At 37.9% G+C, this 19015-nt stretch overlaps 2 protein-coding genes across 10 annotated transcripts in view; one reads left to right on the forward strand and one right to left on the reverse strand.

Annotated features, from left to right (window-relative positions):
* The window catches only part of MED12L (mediator complex subunit 12L), a 365084-nt gene that overhangs the window by 142172 nt on the left and 203897 nt on the right, over positions 1 to 19015 (reverse strand). The window lies entirely within an intron of this gene.
* P2RY14 (purinergic receptor P2Y14) overlaps positions 15876 to 19015 on the forward strand; it is a 62048-nt gene continuing 58908 nt past the window's right edge. For both annotated transcript variants that reach the window (XM_054247020.2, XM_054247022.2), the window contains exon 1: positions 15876 to 15995. The gene's annotated coding sequence lies outside the window, so the exon portion shown is untranslated. The remainder of the gene's footprint in view (positions 15996 to 19015) is intronic.

Raw genomic sequence — 19015 nt, forward strand, 5'->3', positions numbered from 1 at the left:
ACTTAGCTCAGCAATGACTATCATTGTCAAGTACAGGAAAAGGACTCATGGACTACAAAGTATCTTACTCTCAGTGTCAAGTGTGTTACTCTAAGTCAATCAGGCTTGGCAGACAGGTTAGCGGCAAAGGGGTTAAAAGGATTATCTGAGGACTTCTGTCAAAATATCTGTCTCTCCATCAAGATTTCAACTCTATAAATGCAATGGATACCTAAATGCATGAATTTATATATACCTCACTTGGTCATTTGCATAGCTATCCCTGTCTCCAATTGCGTGTCACTAGCTAGATTAAGATAGTCGTATTTTAGATCAGCTAATCAAGAAAAGACAATTTGAAAGGCCAATTCCTTTTTTCACTTTCCCCAAAAAGCCATGGGTAAATTGCAGCTTCCCTATATAAAAAGGAAGAGAGCAGGCCAGGCCCGCAGTGGCTCATGCCTATAATCCCAGCACTTTGGGAGGCCAAGGTGGATAGATCACCTGAAGTCAGGAGCTGGACACCAGCCTGGCCAACATGGTGAAACCCTGTCTTTACTAAAAATACAAAAATCAGCCGAGTGTGGTGGCACACACCTGTAATCCCAGCTACTTCGAAGACTGAGGTAGGAGAATCTCTTGAATCTGGGAGGTAGAGGTTGCAGTGAGCTGAGACTGCAAGGCTGCACTCCAGCCTGGGCAAAAGAGAAAAACTGCTTTAAAAAAAAAAAAAAAAAAAAAAGGAGGAGTAATATTGTGGCTGAGAAAATACCTTCAGTGCAACATGTTCTATCCTCTCCATCCTCTGTTCCTATCACACCATAGCTCCCAGTCAATAATCTCAAAAATGCTATTATCTGCTTCCCTACTTATATATGCTATTAAATGTATGACCTCTTTAACTCAACTGACTCCATTCAGCACTGGATTTCAGCTCTGGAGTTCAAGATCAGCTAATTAAGAAAAGGCAGTTTGAAAAGCCAATTCTTCATTTTCCCCATAAAGCCACAGGTAAATTACAGCTTCCCTATATAAAAAAAAAGGAGCAGGCTGGGCACAGTGGCTCACGCCTATAATCCGAGTACTTTGGGATTCTCAACCCCATATCTCATTTAATCCTTTAATTCAGATCGTAATTCGAAGACGTCTTTAAAACATTTAAATCCCACTTTAATGTTTCTAAAATTAGACTGCTATATAGTTAGTGGGCACGTTTAATGCGATGGTAGCTTTATTTCTCTTACATGACATTATCACATCAATGGAATATCTTCAAACATTGCCTAAAAACACAGAGAACATTATTGTCCCTTTTTTAAAAAAAAAAAAGTCATATGACAAAAACCATCAATATCACACTACTTATATTTCATACTAATTCCCATGCTGTGGCATGAAAAATAGTTATACAGGCTAATCAAGAATGAATCATTTACATGAGCAAAATAACATCAATGGGAATAATATATGAGGCTAGTGTCAGAAGTAACATGATACTCTATCAATGCTGAAGAAAAAAATAATTATATTTGCTTCTTCAAAACTGGCATTTGGGAATTTTTTGAAATCCAAAATTTCTTACTTAGGGCTTTTGGATTACATTCAGTATTTCTGGATCCTCCCAGAAAGCAATACATAGTGTATTTTTTCTTCCTTCTATGCAGAAGGGAAACATATTCAGAGAATTTCCAAAAGGAAATTTTCTATTCTTCATAAAACTGACATTCAGAGAAACTGATCTTGTAGAAAATCTTCAATGTGTGTGTTACTGTTATTATATTCATTAAACCACTTCATAAATATTTTATTCTCAATTTGAAATAGTATGATAGTATTTTGTTTCTCAACCAAAGTTTCAAGAATATGGTGCCTAGGGAAATGTATAAATTTAAATACTTAAGTCAAAAAAAATTGTGTGTGTGTGTGTGTGTGTGTGTGTGTACACATACAAACAAGAGAATGAATACAGCTTAAGCATCAAGAAATTTCATAAATGCCATGAGGAAATATAATATACTAGAAAAAAATAAACTGAAGAAAACAGGGATAAAATAAAGCTTAGGGACCATTTAAATCTTACAAAGATTATCCCCAGACTAAAAAGCACAAGAAGCCAATTAACAAATCAATAAAATACTAAGCACATGCCATATAAAAAGATATTGTGCTCAGCATGCTATATTAAAGAATCTCTGGATACCCCTAAACGACTTCTAAAATTAAATACTTAAGAACAAACATTTTCAATTTTCAACACGATACAAGTATCACAGTAGATGCGGAATTCAGCACACTCCCCAGTCCTCTATCACCATCTAGCGGTAACATTCACAAAACAGGTGAAGAAAATTCAATTTTTGTCCTATTTACAGCATTTGAATACATAGTAACACAACCTAGCACTTTGTTACAGTTTTCCTTTAAACATCCTTATTAATGCTAATGTATACAGATGTGTATCCTACAGCGGCCTAGTTTAATGTAATATGGAAATTCTTGACAAGAATAATTAATGTCATCAAGGAGTTTTGTTACAGATTAAAAAAAAAACTAAAACTAAAAAGACTGTAAAACATGAATTTCATAAGAAAATGCTACAAATTAGAAAGGCGGTAATTGTAAAGACGACAGATGGATAAATTTATAACGAAGGGAAGAAACCAGCCTAAAAATGCAGAATACCCAAAATCAGAACACCTCTCCCTCTACAGGGGCTTACAGTTCCTCATCAGCAATGGGACAAGGCCTGATGGAGAAGGACTGTGTGCCATTAACAGAAGTGGGCTTCAGAAGGTGGATGATAAGAAACTTCTGGGAATTAAAAGAACTTGTTCTAACCCAATGTAAAGAAACTAAGAACTTTGAAAAAAGGTTTGACCAAATGCTAACAAGAGTAGACAATATAGAGAGGAATATAAATGAGTTAATGGAGTTGAAAAACACGAGAACTTCGTGAAATATGCACAAGTTTTAATAGCCAAATTGATCAAGCAGAAGAAGATATCAGAGCTCGAAGACCAACTTAATGAAATAAAACGAGAAGACAAGAATAGAGAAAAAAAGAATCAAAAGGAATGAGCAAAGTCTCCAAGAAATATGGGACTATGTGAAAAGACCTAATTTACATTTGATAGGTGTACCTGAATATAATGAAGAGAATGAATCCAAGCTGGAAAATACTCTTCAGGATATTATTCAGGAAAACTTTCTCAACCTAGCAAAGCAGGACAATATTCAACTCCAGGTAATACAGAGACCACCACAAAGATATTCCTCAAGAAGAGCAACCCCAAGGCACATAATCGTTAGATTCACCAGGGTTGAAATGAAGGAGAAAATACTAAGGGCAGCCAGAGAGAAAGGTCGGGTTACCCACAAAGGGAAGCCTATCAGACTTACAGCAGATCTCTCAGCAGAAACCCTACAGCCAGAAGACAGTGGGGACCAACATTCAACATCCTTAAAGAAAAGAACTTTCAGCCCAGAATTTCACATCCAGCCAAACTAAGCTTCACAACTGAAGGAAAAATAATAACATTTTATGAACAAGCAAGTACTCAGAGATTTTATTACCACCAGGCCTGCTTAACAAGAACTTCTGAAAGAAGCATTATATATAGAAAGGAACAACCAGTATTAGCCTTTCTAAAAATATACCAAAAAGTAAAGAACATCAACATAATGAAGAATTTACATCAACGAATGGACAAAACAGCCAGTTAACATCAAATGGCAGTAATCCTAAATTTAAATCAACTAAATCCCCCAATCAAATGATACAGCCAAAACCCAACGGTATGCTACATCCAGACCCATTTCACATGCAAGGATACACAAAGACTCAAAACAAAGGGATGGAGAAAGATCTACCAACCAAATGGAGAGCAAAAATAAATAAATAAAAAGCAGGAGTTGGATTCTCACCTCTGATAAAATAGATTTTAAAGCAACAAAGATATAGTGGTAAAAGGATCAATGCAACAAGAAGAGCTAATGATCCTAATACCCAGATACATAAGACCTATAAAGAGACTTAGACTCCCTAGATTCCCACACAGTAACAGTGGGAGACTTCAACATCAATATTAGATAGATCAACGAGACAGAAAATAAATAAGGATGTCCAGGACTCGAACTCAGATCCAGAACAAGTAAACTTAATAAACATTTATAGAGCTCCCCACTTTAAATACATAAAATATACATTCTTGTCAGTACCACATCACACCTGAAATATTGATCAGCCATTATTAAGCACGATTATTGACATAAAAGAGGTTTTCAATACCCATTTTTAGAATAAAGCAACATTCCCGTTCTCTCTCCCTCTTTTTTTTCTCTTTCTTCCTCTCCTTTACTCCTTTTTTTCTCTTTCCTTCTCTCCTTTCTTTAAAAATAAAAAAGAAAAAGAAAATGCTACAAATAATGACTGCTCTAAATTAACTTTAGAAAAAGTTTAGAAATGTATAATTGATAGTTTCAAAAGTATACAAAATCATCACTAGAATTGAACAGGGAGAGAAAACTCAGTTTAAAAAAAAAATTCCATCAACTTATCAAGAAACTCATGAGATTCATTTTGAATAAAACTTTCATTTTGAATAATCTTAAAAGTTTTCTTATAAGCCACAAAGATAGGAAATCATCTAAAATTATAAAAATGATAAAACAATATCACCCTGAGAAACACACATCTCTTTTTATCCTTAACTCGAAACTCAAGATAAGAACCAAATTGGAAATTCCTTTTATTTCACTTTAGGCAAACATTCTTAATAAAAGTAAACTGGCCTCAGTTTATGCAAACATTCTTAATAAAAGTAAACTAGCCAACTTCTCTTTGAATTATGTTTGAGTACAGCTGGGTGCAGTGGCTCATGCCTGTAATCCCAGCAATTTGGGAGGCCAAGGTGGGCAGATCACAAGGTCAGGAGTTCGAGACCAGCCTGGTCAACATGGTGAAACTCCATCTCTACCAAAAGAATCCAAAAATTAGTTGCGCATGGTGGTGTGCACCTGTAATCCCAGCTACTCAGGAGACTGAGGCAGGAGAATTGCTTGAACTTGGGAGGCGGAGGCTGCAGTGAGCTGAGATCGTGCCACTCCAGCCTGATGACAGAGCAAGACTCTGTCTCAAACATAATAATTATTATTATGTTTCAGAATATTCAGAGGTGTAGTCTGGGCAGACTCCCCAGCACCTCCTAGAATTGACCCATACACCTGCTTTATGAATAAGAATCTACAAATAGATACCAGATTCCCCAGAGTCTCCAAGACTATGCGTAAGTTTAAGTGTTACATTTCCAACATTCTGGATATATTTACATAAATACATATGCAGACAAACACATAGCATATATAACTGGGGCTAACAAGTTTAGCATAAAGAATGTAAATCAGCCCCTTAACCTATGATAGCTTTTAAACAATCTTAAGAAACTGTATCCAATGCTTAAGATGGTTACTGCTAGCCTAAAGCAAAATATCTTTTCTAACATAGAAAGCTGTCTGTCAGTTACCCAAAAATGAACTACCTCTAAGTATTTTTCAAAAAGCCTGAACCATACCATGTCTTTGAATAGTTCTCAACTTCGTCTCAGTATATAACTTATAATACAGAGTGAGTATCTTTTTCTATGCCTTATAGAATTGTCATGTTCCTTTGTAAATTTGAGCCAACTTTCAACATTTTATCCTTTGTGCTTTCAATGTCATGAAATATTTCAGGAATTCCTTAATTGTAAAGTTTCTTGTCAGCATCACTTTCTCTAGGACATCTGATCCATTCGTTGCAGATATTAACAACTTTGCCTTCACTAAGTTCATCTAACAGCATATTATAGAGGTTTAACCTTCCTCTGGTTAACTATTTCTTTTGTAATTCCATATGCCTGTGATTCAAACTTCACTTCCTTATTATCACTTGTCATTTCTCTCTGAAACTTTCACTTTTGTTGGCATACTCTCTTTCAAATATCACTGTTTGTAAAACGTCATGGGGTTTATTACTGGCAAACAAGGAGGCAACACTACACTGCTGAGTGTGCATGAACTGAATAACAGATGTGCAGTGACAAATCACCAACAGACTTTGAAAGAAGGGAGATGATTGGCCACTCCTGTATCTTATTTACATGTTGATCTGTGAACTGGAAAGCTAGCAATTAAGTTTGTACTTTATGAAACTACTTACAGTTAATATACTGTGGTAACTAAAATTTGGACTGTTGTAGGGAGACTGGTATTATTTAACTAAATCATAATAACTCAAATATATATCAGAATTGTGAGATCAAGGACTGCCTGCCTATAAGTGTATACATAACCATAATAATAATTCAAAGGGAAAACAGAAAAATTTATAATGATGTGTAATATGTACATGCCTAAGCACAACTATTTGAAATAATTTCATTCATTCAACATGAAGTGCTCAGATGCCTGGATCTATACATTTAATTAGGTGAATTTAACAGACACAAATATTTGTGACCCAAATACAACTTACATTATTACTATTACTGATGGGGCTTTCCAAAATAAATAATTCTTAACAAGATTCCAAATAGAATATTTAGTAGATAGTAGCTAAACTCTGGGAAAAATTTGGCTGATGTATATTAAACCAGACAAAAGTTGTTTATATGTAAATAGACTTAAATTATAGGCTCAGATATTGATGAACAAGCTTTTCACCCATGCAAAAGTTAACAGATCACTCCCATAAGCAGTACGGGTCGGTTCTTCACTGTCTAAGAATTGTGTCTCATACTTTGCTTGCTATCAAACATTCACGGCCCCAGCCACTTAACATAGGGACAACCAAAGAATACACTGAAATTAACAAATAATCTCTGGGGCAGTAACGTCTACACTGAGAACGCTGATTTGGATTCCTGAGCCATTTGTGGACAGAGAGAAAAATATGACCAAGGTTTCAAGCAATATAAACCCAGACCTCTAGATACCAGTAGGTACCAACCAAATTTGGGAAGGGATACAGTATTAATAAATAAATGGCAAATACAGGGTAAACTTTTCCATGGCCACTTTTATTAATCACAAAAATGGTAAAAAGAAAGCAATGATTTCTATGAAGTTTATTAAAAGTTTCAATAGATGCCTGCTTTGAAGTTTTCTACAAATGCTATTTCAAAGACAACCATATGTATTTCCCACAGAAACCCCTGAAGTGACAAGTTAAAAATAGTGATAATAATGATCAGTTCTTACATAGTACTCATCAGTCACTGTCTACATTCTTTACTTTTAATAAAAATGTCCTATAACAGATGAAGAAACTGAAGCACACCTAGCTAGGAAGTGAAGTGATGATGGCAGGTTTTGAAGCTGAGGGGTCTGACTACAAAGTCCATGCTGTCACCAAGACTGCAATACTTTCTGTCTCCACCCCATTCAAGAAGGCCTCTTAGCCCTGAACTCATTTAACAATATTATCATTATACCCAGGCCCCTGAACTGAAAATCTGAGTGCCCTCTTTTCCTCATTCCCATTAACAATCTTCTACCAAATCCGGCCACTCCACCCCCAGGAAAAGAAAAGCCAGGTCTCTGCTCTGCCTGGCCTGGTGTCCACTGTAGCTCAGCCCCAATGGGAGTAGGTCTGGTCTCATGGATGAGAAAGGATTTGGGAGGTGGGCAAACCTGAATCCCACCTCTCACTGTGTGCCATGCTGAGAGAGAAAAAATAAACCAACTGTCATGATTTTACACTGATGGCAATACTACTTGAGGCCTTGACTTTTCTGCTTCTTCCCAGTCTTTTACATACTCTTTTCTAGAACTTTTAACACTGAATGATTTTTTTCTAATAACATTAAAATAACTGTTTATCGAGCACTCCCTACATACCAGGCATTGTTTTCAGCACCCAACCTGTATTAACAGAACTAATCCCCAAAATAAACTCATAAGGCCCATAAGGAAGTACTAGCATTGCCCCTAATTAGAGATGAGGAAGTAACTTTCTAAGGCTAGGGTTGAAGCTAGGAAGCCCTCTCAACTAAAGCTTGAAAAACCTGCTTAATAAACATAACAGATCATATAGAACTAAGACAACATTATTTTAAGCCAGTCAATCAACCATATACTTTTGATCATTTTATTCCCTTATAATTATAAATTAGAATGGCTCATGTAATTTATTGTCAAAACCGGGACACTTTTGTGAGTGAAAGTGTTACTCATGGAGCTGGCACAGCAAGTTTCAACTTGGACTATGTGGGCAAACAAGAATATATGTCCCTATATTAGTAATACATATGAAAATATATGTCTATGTTAGGGTAACATAACCTAGTAAAACAAGCAGCTGAAAATAAGGGAAAAGAACTCCACGAATCCAGCCATCTCATCAATGAGAAGCTCCCCCTCCTGTGAAGCTTCTTCCATGGAACTAACACAAACTGTGAACCCCTGTATGCTGGATTAACAGCTAGTCAACAAAAGTCTCTCATGGATGCTTCCTAGGAGCATGGACAATGGTCTCTGAGTTAGCGCCTGTTGTTGCAGTTCTGCTTAATGCCACAAGAAGGAACACAGCCCACCCAAGTTGAGTATTTGCTTGCTTTTGCTTCCAGAAGGAATACATCATCTAAATTCTAGTTTGTATTTGTTCTCTCCTCCAAAGCAAAACTATCACAAATCTTTCTTAATACTATTGACTGGTAGGTACAAAAATTTATGTTTTGTATAGATTTCAAGAGATCTTTAGAGACAGACACTACATTTGCCTTTCCAAGGCACTGGCCTCCCTGCAGACCACAACTCAATGAAAAGCTGTTCCAATGAAAAGTAGAGCCATGTGAGGGCAGGATCACAGGAAGTCTGTGATTCTCCTGAGAGAGACTGCCGATTGTAAAGCCCAATCATGCAGAAGGTGGGCTCTGAGTAAATCCTCCTACCATAACTACGTGACAAAAGTGTAACCACACACCGCCATACAACTCACTTCTCTTAGTTCATTCCTGCTGCTGTAACAAAATACTTTAAACTGGGTAATTTATGAACAACAGAAATGTCTTGTTCACAGACCTGAAAGATGGGAAGTCGAAGGTCAAGGAGCCAATGAATTCCGTGAGGTGAGGACCTGTTCCTCATGGATGGTGCCCAGTGTCCTCACATGGTGGAAGGTGAGCTTTTATGCAAGCACTGGTCCCATTCACAGGACTCCACCCTCATGGCCTAGTCACCTTCCAAAGGCCCCATCTCTTTTTCTTTTTTTTTTTGAGACGGAGTTTCGTTCTTGTTACCCAGGCTGGAGTGCAATGGCGCGATCTCGGCTCACCGCAACCTCCGCCTCCTGGGTTCGGGCAATTCTCCTGCCTCAGCCTCTTGAGTAGCTGGGATTACAGGCACGCGCCACCGTGCCCAGCTAATTTTTTGTATTTTTAGTTGAGACGGGGTTTCACCATGTTGACCAGGATGGTCTTGATCTCTTGACCTCGTGATCCACCTGCCTCGGCCTCCCAAAGTGCTGGGATTACCCCATCTCTTAATACCAACACACTGGGGATTAGATTTCAACGTATCTATTTATTTATTATTTCAATAGGTTTTTGAGGAACAGGTGGTGTTTTGTTACGTGGGTAAGTTCTTTAGTGGTGAGTCTTGAGACTTTCACCCATCACCCGAGCAGTGTACAATGTACCCAATGTGTAGCCTTTTTCTGGAGAGTCTTGCTCTGTCACCCAGGCTGGAGTGCAACGGTGCAATCTCAATTCACTGCAACCTCCCCTTCCCAGGTTCAAGCGATTCCCCTGCCTCAGCCTCCTGAGTTGCTGGGACTACAGATCTGTGCCATAGGATCCAGCTAAATTTTGTATTTTAGTAGAGACAGGGTTCACCATGTTGACCAGGATGGTCTCGATCTCCTTACCTTATCATCCGCCTGCCTCAGCCTCCCAAAGTACTGAGATTACACATGTGAGCCACGCCCCCAGCCCCCAATGTGTAGTCAGTCTTTTATCCCTGGCTCCCCTCCCATCCTTCGTCCCCAAAGTCCACCATATTATTCTTATGCCTTTCCATCCTCATAGATAAGCTCCCACTTATAAGTGAGAATCTATGATGCTTGGTTTTCCATTCCTGAGTTACTTCATTTAGAATAATGATCTCCAACTTCATCTAGGTTACTGCAAATGCCATTATTTCATTTCTTTTTATCAACACATAAATATTGGAGGGACACAAACATTCAGACCATAGCACCACCTCATGACCACTGAGAATCAGACAAGGGTAAAGCTGTTCCTTAAATGGCCCATTCAAAGACTAAATATAAAAATTTGGCCTGATTCTTCATTCTGATTAACTTATCCATACAGAAAAGCATAAGACTAACTGTTGTGCTCAAATTATTAGTTATAAAGATATGCAGATCTCTACAGCATTAACTGTCTAAAACCACAATTCTAGTCAGGCCACCAAGGAAATTAAATTACCAAAATAATCACACAACCCTCACAGAACCCAGAATTAGAAACAAGTGTGCTTAGTTAATAAACGTTTGCTGAGCAGAGATAACTGCTCTACATAATTTCAGGTATGGCTTATTCTTTCGGTGGAAGAAACCAAACTCTACATGTGATCACCCGTAGCACTTCCTTTGACTTCAATTAACTCTCAATCAAGTTCCCTGAAAAGTCAATACCACAAATCTTTCTTAAACCTGCTAAATATGGCAGATGAACAGGCAGCATTCTTTATCAGAACAACTGTGAAAAAGTTTATCTGATAAAAACGAAGTATGTCCCTACATTCACAAGTTTCACTCCAGCTCTCTCAGTGACTTCCCAAGGCCTGTTTCCTGTTTTAACACTGGACTGAAAAGCCGAGCAGTTAGGGTGCTGAGTAAACTGATAAAGCAGATGTCATCCTCTTTGTTACCTGTCCTCAGTTGAATCATTATGAATGTCAGGGGTTCAGACACCCACAAAAGGGGTTCAAAAGTGTACAAGCGATTAGATGATTTAACACACTTGGGATATTATTTAAAATATTCATAGTCATTGTTTTCAGATAATTTCCATTCTCTCATTTATCTTTACTTGCAGAACCAGAGCACAGAGTTGGGGAATATTCTGTCTTCCCCATATTTTAATAACAGATACTCAATTAACAAATACTTCTGATTACCTACTATGGTACTGAATACCACGAGTACAAAACAAAGGCAGCAAGGACAGCTAGGCATGATACAGAAAAACAGGCTGCATCAGACGAATAATGACAATACTGAGACATTAGGGAGATGTCCAAAGACATGGTGAGTCTTGCAAGCAAATGGGAGCAAAAGGAAGATAATGAGAAATGACACATTTCTGAGATATGAAGTAATAAGAGAAAATGCTTTCTTCTGCTTCCTCAGCATCTTTCAAAAAAAAAAAAAAACCAAAAAGAGAAAATACACATATAAAAGTTTTTGTTTTTGTAACAGTTCTAAATTCTGATTCTTTGCTAGTATCAACTGATTCAGTCCTTTTGATTTTCAAGATTTAAACCCAAACTAATGCTAGCAATACAGAAAAATCTGTTTGCACACTTCAACTAATTGGGATTAGATAATCAACAATGACTCAATGTTAGCATCCAAACCTAAGTGAGGTTTTGTGAAATGCCCATAAAATATGTATAAATTGCACCTATTTGTTTTCTAAACTGTTACTTCTTTCAATCTACCACAAGGGGGTGATATTGTACCAGACATTTGTTTCTCCCTTGTAATTCTCAGATGAAGGCAAATACACAATTGCCAGTAAGTCCCATGTCCTGTCACTCATTGCTAGAGGGTTAACAAGAAGGCATTATTTTATAATGCAGTGACTTATATCACATTTTAATGATATAATTTCTGCCCCCTTTCTCCACTACTCTAAATCAACAAGCTGGCAAAACTGAATGTTTCACACAGAGAAACATATGAAGCCATGTCTGCATTCATTGTTTTCCCATCAGATTAAACTTTTCAAAACCACTTTTTCAATTATTTTAATACAAAGCTCAAAAACTCTATGGCACACAAAATTATGAAGTCCTGAACATGACATTTCAGATCCCCCACATTACACGCTGCTCCACCTTCACTGGCTTTCCTAATATTAAACCTCAGCTCACATCATTCTTTTAATAGAGTACTAAGTTGACTTTCGCCTCTGTTCTACAAGTAAAAGAGCCATCCAGCAAGAAGCGTTTTGGATGCCAGTTCAGAGATCCCACAGAGGTCACCTTCCAAACACGCTTCCTTTAAGTATCCTTGCACATTGTGCTTTCATAAAATGTTTATGCTGGGCTTTACCAAAATCCTCTGTATTCTTATCCCAATATCTTTCTCAACATCGAGTGGAGTCCTTTCAGCAGCCATGCCCCCCAACACATACAAAACACACACAATTATAAATCACTTGACAGCCAAAAAAAAAAAAAACTAAACTAAATTATGTAACCCAGCAAATACCTGCTATGGTTAAAATAAATTCATTGAAAGTGTTCATATTTATCTGAAAATCCATCACTAGGTACTGATTAAATAAATTATGGAATACTACAAAGCTACAAAAAAGAATAAGGCTCACATGAACAAGTCTCCAAGACAGCCAGTGGTGACAAGGCCAGGTGCACAGGTGTCTTACTCACTGTGCTCAATAAAGCAACTGGGGAAAAGGTTGGGGAAGGGCAGTAACAAAAAAGTTGTCTCGGTACTTCAAGGAAAAACGATTTCAAAAGACATAATAGTAAGAATTATGCATATTTGAATCCTGGGGTAAGGAGCAAAATAGGACATGTATGGAATCAAGATGTAAGACAGCCAGCTATTTATGGGTAGTTGATGACAGGCTGGATAGAAACTGACTGGAAACATATTTGGGGACAGATTTGGGGATTACGTGCGTTAAATTCACTCTATTTGTAGTACGAATACACAAGGGACGTTTTATATAACTAGTCCTATTACTAATAAGGCAGAGTCCTGCCTGGAAATGTTATTGAAGAATGTGTGAGCACACAGGGTGGGCTAGGGGTGTTTGTCATATCAGAGGTATGTTGAGGGCTTTGAGAAAAAGATGAGTCAGGAGGAAATCCACAGTACTTTAAGTATTCCACAAAAGGAAAGGGGAACTCAGAACTATTTCACATAAATTAAACCACCACAGATAAAAGGAAAATATTGACTATTTTAGATTTTGTTTTCTAAAAGATTCTTGGACACAAGGACCAGGACCTCTATTGTTTTAATTATAATGTTGTTATGAGCTATGTTGTATTATGCCTGGTGTCTAGTGTGGAAGAGTCAAGTTGCCTGTGTTGCTAAAAGTCATAATGAAATATCTAACTTTAAAAAACAGATCAAAATATAATAAATATTGTTTGTCAGACTAAAATATTTTTTCAAACATTAATACTTGCTTCCAATTCTAATAAAATGTGAACAAGCTAAACTTTTATTTAAGCATCTTCACAAAATGTCCAGCACAACCTAAAGACTACTAAGTCTAGTCCTGTCACTTTCGGGCTTAGATAACCCTTAGTCAAATTTTCTGAGGCTCTGTTTTCTCATCTGTAAAAAAAAGAATAGTTACTTCTCTAAGGATTGCCATGTGTTTTGGCTGTGAAAGGATCTAGTAAGGAAAGAGGACGCTTCAATCAAGTGTATGAGTATGTGCAGCTGGGACTTGATCCAATCTTTGCAGATGAACGGAAAAGTGCCCCGGCTGTCTGCCCCCTCCCCACCCCTCAGCGTCAATCACAGGAACCTGGGAGGCGGAAGTCACCGGTGAGCTGAGATTGCACCACTGTACTGCAACCTGGGCAACAAGAGTGAAACTCTGTCTCAAAAAAAAACAAAAGTGCAGTACCAGTGCACAGGATCCAGACTCTGCCAGGGTTTAAATCCCAGCCCCAGAGGCTGTGAGACCTGATGTAACATATCCATGTCTCAGTTTCCTTGTCTATTAAGAAAAAGGTGGGGATGAGGAAGTAGACAAACCTCTAGCACTCATGGGGTCGTTAGAGCACTCAAGTTAAAACACACAGTGTTCAGAACAACACATGCAAATCAGCATTGAATGTTCTGAAGACACTGGCTTATCCCAAGATGAGGCCCACGGCTCTGGCAAGCTTCCAGACACAGCTGACCCCCTTCCCTTTAGCTCTCCACTTCATAATCCCTCTACTCCCAAGCATCTCACATAGAATCCACCCCATTTGTACCACCTGCCATTAGGGGACCACTGGTAGGGCTATCCTTTTGGCCTTGGACTTTGCAATTCCTGGCATTAAAAGGAAAGCAAGCGGCTTCAGTCAAAGAAATTACAACGTTCTCCCCAGTCATACTCAATAACAGGTATGTGGAACACCCCATGGGGAAGTCAAGAAGCACAAAACAGACCTGGAACAATTAATGGGTGTTTGAGGCTGTCAGAGTAAACAGCATCTCCTGCAATAAATCAGGAAAGTCTTGAGAGCTGCAGCTTAGAGATGCTGTTCATGCCAAATCATCCATTTAATCAGCAAAATGTTTACATGGAGGACTCTCAATGCACCCTGGTAATAACCAGGCTCTAGCGGCTCCCCCTCATTTCCACTTGTCCTTAAGTTTATTTACCCACCAGAACTCACTGCAGCTGAAGCTAACAAGCCTCTCTGTGCCCATCAGTATTATTAGCCCCTCAATCAAAGCATCAGTGGGGACTACTGGGACCCTCTGGAGATCTGAAGAAGAGTCCCTCTGCCAGGGAGAAATGGAGAACTTCTCTAAACAAGCTCTGCGTCTCACTGGTCTTTGCCAAGGATCAATAGTGACTAGTCAGTGTGTGAGACAGAAAATAAGAAAACACTCTTCATGAAAGAAATAACGTTTTGGGTATGTGTTAGTCCCTACTCCATCTCCAATGTCCAGAACACTGCCTCCTACATAGCAAGTACATGTCAAACAACTAGAATAGTAGCTGGCATGTCATAAGCCAGTGATAATTATTACGACTGCAAACGAATCGTTATATTTTTAAGGCAAGCTGAACTTTACGAGTTGTTACCCATAATTTGCAATCGAACAGCCTAAGTAAACACACTTAAAATGCAGAAGCCTTATAAAGTAGGCTTTTCAGCCCCTTGTTTTCTTTCTTTCTGGTTCAGAGTTACACATTTTGAAGACGACTTTTTAGCCATCTTCTGAGGACTTTCAAATCTAACGGCAGTAATGGTCACTGGGAAAGACATTGGAGCACTGCAGGACATCACCAATTACATTACAGAGCAAAAGGAGTCAAAATATGAAGACTTTCAAAATAGTAACAGACAGCACCAATAGCAAAATGTTAACACACGAGGAGTTTATCTGAAGTCCTACTTGAGATCTATTTATCAGTAGTGTTCAAATATGGGAAAATTAGTGTGAAAAAAATGGCAATGCAACACCTCTTATCTAAAAGATGTCGACATTAGTGTCGAAATGCTTCTTTATTCTGTTAATTCCGCATTTCCAGGTAGCTCCAACCACCCATCTCTGCATGTTAAACTGTGAAGTTGCTAACAATTTCCTCTGCGGGTGCTTCAGAAAGAACCATATCTTACACAGTTCTTACACATCAGTTCTCCACCTCATACCACATGTTGCATTTGACAATGGCAAAGGTTAGAAAACAGGTTGTTGCCTGGTTGAGCACCAGATGATGTGGTGAAAAGCAGGAGGGCAAATAAAAAAGGAGGATTATTTTTGCATTACTGGAGGAAAGGAACTAGCTCAGAAGTCAGCCTGATACCCGCAGAGATGAAAATGTCTTTTCCTTTCTGTTTCCCCATCCTAGTCTTCAATAAGTTCTATCTGACCACAGCTGCAGAGAGACTCACTATCTCGTGGTTTCTGTCAAGTTCCTGATTTTCATCCATAGTTGAAGATGAGCAAGAACTCTCTAACAGTGTTACCTTGGAGCCTACCTTGAGAGTATTTCAAAATGAGTGGTGTGTGACTCTCACCGATGAAGGCCTAGACGCAGGTAAGAAACAGCTTTTCCATGCAATGACTTGTGTGTATGTGAAAGGCGCATGGGAACAGAAAAGATTTCTGAGCTGGGCAGCAACAAGGCTGGGAAACGCTGGGCCATTGCCGCTTATATTTTTCTCAGTAGGTTACTTTTTGTTTGACAACTGTAATTAGCATATTAATATGGGGATCCAATTCTGAAATATTATCATTTATGATTATTTAGGGTTTCCAATCATGGCTGTCAAAATATATCTGTGATGAAGAAATATAAAATATAAATATTTATGAAGACAATATATTTACTTATAAAATAAATATAAAAATTACATATAAATATATACAAATATATTTATAGATTGTATATAAATATAAACATACATATACACAAATATAAATATTTATAAAGATTATATATAAATATATAAACATATTTATAAAGAAAATGTTTAAAAGGTATTCACCCAGGACAAACATTTCAAAAGCTCATAAATGTGTATCAAACTTGCTTCTGAAAACTATAAACTCAATTAGAGTAAAACTTATGTTAATATAAATGTTTTTGTTTGCAGTTGCATATGTGTACAGATATACACTTGCAATTAATTTTTTTTTTTTTGAGACAGAGTCTTGCTCTGTCACCCAAGCTGGGGTGCAGTGGCACGATCTCGACTCACTGCAATCTCCACTCCCTGGTTCAAGCAATTCTCCTACTTCAGCCTCCTGAGTAGCTGGGATTAGACGCACGTGCCACCATGCCTGGCTAATTTTTGTATTTTTAGCAGAGATGGGGTTTCACCATGTTAGCCAGGCTGGTCTCAAACTCCTGATCTCGTGATCCACCCACCTCAGCCTCCCAAAGTGCTGGGATTACATGCATGAGCCACTGCACCTGGCCAGTTACATTTATTTGTACATATATTTATATAGGTAAAAGCTTTTATCTTTGTCATTATTGGGATAAGTTACCCCATTAACATCTAATAAAATGCCTTTAAATTGTAAATCACAAAAATGTCCGGCCTATGCATAGCAAATATGAGTTCATTTGCTACTTACTTATAGTCTATGACTAACCAACTAAATTACTTCTAATACTTTAAACATTATAAATTAAATTACATTCAGGAGAAGCAGCACAGGCTCACAATGTCAGCATTTCAATCAAGCCCATGCAATCCATCTTGTCTATAAATATATATTTTTTAACCAATGACAATCCTATGGAGAAAATGAATCAAAGATCACGCTAGTAAAAAAAATAAATTGTAGTTTGCATATTCAACTTTCTAAAACATACAAACTTGATAATCAGTTTTAGCACTAAAAGAAAAACCTAGCTATTAAGTTAAAAACAGTGCACTCAAAAAATACGAAAATGGCAAATTTTGATTTGTAAACATGCAATACATTTTATATTTCTATAAAACTTATAAATACCATATCTACAAACATGCATACAATGTGCACACACAATTACACACTGGCATATATGCATGAACTATATATTGCCATGTCTGGCACAAAAAGTTGGGGAGGCTGGGCAAGGTAGCTCATGTCTGTAAACCTAGCACTTTAGGAGGCAGAGGTGGGTGGATCATTTGACGTCAGGACTTCGAGACCAACCTGGCCAACATGGTGAAAACCCATCCCTACTAAAAATACAAAAATTAGCTGGGCAGTAGTGGCACATGCCTATAATTCCAGCTACTCAGGAGGCTGAAGCAGGAGAATAGCCTGAGCCCCGGAGGTGGAGGTTGCAGGGAGCCTAGACTGGGCCACCTCAATAGGTGAGAAATTGAGACCCTATCTCAAAAAATAAAAAATAAAACACAAGTGGGGAGATTCCAAGGCATTCAAAGCATGAAGACTCAGGGGAAGTGGGTAGGATGTGAAAAAAGAAGTATAATTTGCTGAGGTGTTAACAGTGCCCACTTCACAGTTGAAGCAGGTACAGAGGGTGTGACTATCCTGAGCAAGGCCACCCAGCTTATCTACCCAGGAGCCTGAATCCTCTCAGCACAGGGAGGATGCCTTCACACCATTCATTGTGGGTGGCTCCTGCAGCCCACAGGATTCCAATCAGCCCAGCCTCACCATAAGTATATCCACTCCCTGCCCTTCCACCCAATCACCATTACCATGTCCTTCAATCTTCTTCAATCCTCTTCCACCATGTATTTTAGAATACTATTTAAAATTTCCTACTATAAAAATGTTTTATCTAGTGCTATGTACATTTAATTTGAGAAAAAGTTATAGCTAAAAGCATGATCGTAATTACTGCTAACATCTTTAAACAGAATACAACTGGGAAGAGGGGACAGGAGTAGGGGGAAAAAGCCTCTCCATGTCAGGACTGCCCCTCCTTCCCATTTCCTTATCTGTAAAACAGCACTGTAAGGATTAAATCAGATAGTATTTGTAAAGTCTTTAACACAGTGATACACCATGTGTTGTTTAACAACAGAGAAACATTCTGAGAAATGCATCGTGAGGTGACTTCATTGCTGTGCACAAATCATAGATTATACTTACATAAACCTAGATGATATAGCACATGCCATTATATAACTCATTATAATCTATGGGACCACAGGTATAAATGCAGTCCATCACTGACCAAGCTGTAATTATGCAGTGCATGACTGTATGTATAGAAAGTATGCAGTAAATGAGGTCTGATATCATTATTGTTTTCACTATTATAAAAACTATATCAACGTAAATGTATATGTAATTAGGTATCATACGATTTAGAAACATAATACAGATATTTCAATACCGTTGTAGATCAAAACAGGCAAAATATAACATAAAACTGGCTAAAATATTGCTTTTCTTTTTTTTTTTTTTTTTTTTTTTTTGAGACAGAGTTTCACTCTTGTTACCCAGGCTGGAGTGCAATGGCGTGATCTCGGCTCACTGCAACCTCTGCCTCCTGGGTTCAGGCAATTCTCCTGCCTCAGCCTCCTGAATATTGCTTTTCAAACTTTAACCCAGATCAGAATCACGGGGAAGGCTTGTTAAAAC

The sequence above is a fragment of the Callithrix jacchus genome, chromosome 17 (genome assembly GCF_049354715.1).
Source record: "Callithrix jacchus isolate 240 chromosome 17, calJac240_pri, whole genome shotgun sequence".
Taxonomy (NCBI): Eukaryota; Metazoa; Chordata; class Mammalia; order Primates; family Cebidae; genus Callithrix; species Callithrix jacchus.